The sequence below is a fragment of the Rhagoletis pomonella genome, unplaced genomic scaffold (genome assembly GCF_013731165.1).
Source record: "Rhagoletis pomonella isolate Grant_MI unplaced genomic scaffold, Rhpom_1.0 Rhpom_scaffold_00320, whole genome shotgun sequence".
Taxonomy (NCBI): Eukaryota; Metazoa; Arthropoda; class Insecta; order Diptera; family Tephritidae; genus Rhagoletis; species Rhagoletis pomonella.
The window spans coordinates 65,683-68,145 of record NW_023458874.1 but is presented as its reverse complement, the minus strand read 5'-3'; the positions used below and the strand labels follow the sequence as shown (position 1 = coordinate 68,145).

The 2,463-nt window shown below is 38.2% G+C and overlaps 1 protein-coding gene across 2 annotated transcripts in view; it reads left to right on the top strand.

The window, feature by feature from the left end:
- LOC118750604 overlaps positions 1-2,463 on the top strand; it is an 18,691-nt gene that overhangs the window by 14,548 nt on the left and 1,680 nt on the right. Inside the window, exon 1 of one of the 2 annotated variants that reach the window (XM_036485345.1) lies at positions 2,116-2,139. The exons of the other annotated variant lie outside the window; for it this stretch is intronic. The gene's annotated coding sequence lies outside the window, so the exon portion shown is untranslated. Of the gene's footprint in view, positions 1-2,115; positions 2,140-2,463 lie in introns of those variants that run through there. 2 annotated transcript variants of the gene reach the window in all.

Here is a 2,463-nt window from a genome sequence, read left to right as displayed (position 1 = left end):
CGTCGGTCTCGGTGTCCAAAATCGAATGTCTTCTTTATTGTTCTTGAAAATGGTGCATAGCATTTTACAAAAAACGGGTCTTACTCGCTAAAATACAACTAGTCTTAAGGTCTAGTTACTTAGCCTACTTATGGTCTAATCACAAGCACATGTGTATACCTAAAGCCCTATTCACACACGCGTACGTGCCTACGGTCCTACAACTCGGCCGTCCTGACATATAGAATCTCCTGTATATACAGTAATACACTAGGTTGCTCCTTTGTTGCTTTGTGCACCGTGTTGTTCATCGCATGCTCTACTGATTCTAACACTTTGTCCCACCCTATCTCTTTCTCGGAATCTACCATCTTTGCAATCATCGGGCCTAAGCTTTTGTTAACGATCTCGGCTTGGCCGTTTGCCTGGGGTGAACTTGTCGCAACTTTGATGTGCTCAACGTTGTTGTTTACTAAAAATTCCTCAAATTCGTTCGAAGTAAAGCTTGTCCCTCTGTCCTTTAAGGCTACAACTGCTTCTTTTGACGCTGTCGTTTTCGCGGGGTAGAGGCGGACGAATTTCGTGAAGGCATCTATTATTACTAAAATGTGCTTATACTTTGTAGACTTGCTATGGATCGGTCCGTAGTGGTCAACGTGTATCATTTCGAACGGTTTGTTTCCCTTCGGTATCATGTGCAGAAGTCCCTCTTTTCTACCACTTTTACTGGAAAATGCTATACATTTTAGGCAGTTCTCTATGTGGGCAACTGCTTTCTTTCTGACACTTGGGAACCAATAGCTCTTTCCTATGGATTCCACAACTTTCTCTACACCTAAATGCCCCATTTCGTCGTGGTACTTATACAAAACGTGGTTTTCCATGGACTCTGGTACATAAAAAAGTAGATTTCTACCCTTCCTGTATACTATTCCGTTTCTCATTTCATAGTGACTGTTCTCGCTAATTTCTAACTCCTTTTTTATTTTCCCTACTTTCTCGTCTCTACTTTGGCATATGATGAGATTTTCTTCAATAGTATTCGTGTAAACTACCAGTATATTATTTATTCTACTTAGTGCATCTACGTGTTGCATTCTTTTACCGGCTCTATGTTCAAGTTCATAATCGTAGTTTTGCAGTTCCAATGCCCACCTCGCTATTCTTGGGCTCATGTCTTTCTTATTAAGCGTCAAGGTCAGCGAGTTGCAGTCGGTTATAATCTTGAACTTTATGCCTTGCAAATATATTCTAAATCTTTTTAATGCGTAGACAATCGCTAGAGTTTCTAACTCGAAACTGTGGTATTTAGATTCGGTGTCCGTTGTACGTTTTGAAAAATAAAACACTGGGTGTAGCTTCCCGTCTTTCTTCTTTTGCAGTAATATCGCCCCAAACCCTAAAGCACTTGCGTCAGTGTAACTCTGTTGCGTCATTTGGGTCATAGATTGCCAACAGCGGTGACGCCTTCAATTTTGTTTTAAGACTGTTGAAAGATTCTAACTCTACTTTGCCAAACTGAAATTTTGTGTCTTTTTTCGTAAGGTCGTGGAGGGGCTTGGCTATAGTCGAAAAATCCTTAATAAATCTTCGGAAATATGAGCATAAGCCTAAAAAGCTTTGAACTTCGACGACTTTAGTCGGAACGGCAAAGTTTTCTATTGCGTTCAGCCCCTTCTCGTCCGCCTGTATACCTTCACCAGTAATAACATAGCCTAAATATGACACCTTCGACTGCAAAAACTCACACTTATCTAAACGCAGCTGTAAGTTATTCTGTACAATTTTTAATAATACTTTTTCTAATATTTCGATATGTTCTTTGATGCTCTCCGTTGCTATCATGATATCGTCGAGATAAACTATAACCTCGCCCTTGCGAATCATCTCTGAAAAAATTTTATTAATAAACTTTTGGAATGTTGCCGGCGCATTTTTCAATCCGAACGGCATTCTCAAAAACTCATATTGCCCTAAAGGTGTAGTAAATACAATACGAACAAATTTGTTTGCAATAATATAAATTATAGTTCAAAAAACTAAAACCTCCCTATTATAATTGCCATTCGTACTGTCATCAGGTATGTAACTTGAGAATAGAAATCGCTGCATCTTTTAGGCGCATCAATATTACATAGTTACATCCCGAGCTAATAACAGGTAGGTAAAAAAAAACCTTAATCGAAATGAGTTTGAACGATTTGAATGTTTTCCATTCATTCATTCAGATTCTTCCATTTGAAGGTAATAATTTAAGACAAAATGCATATTCGTAACTTACAAAATTCCAAACGCTGAGTGTTTTGTATGTGAAGTAAAATATTCAAATCTACTGTACTCTGTTTGGCTAGAAGTTTGTATGAATTCATGCAGCCCTCTAATATGTAGATAGATATACAAATCCCCCTTCACTTTTTATTACGAAAGTAACAATGTCCTCTCTTTTATATTTTAGATGCCGTTAGACGATATTCCGCCAATAGA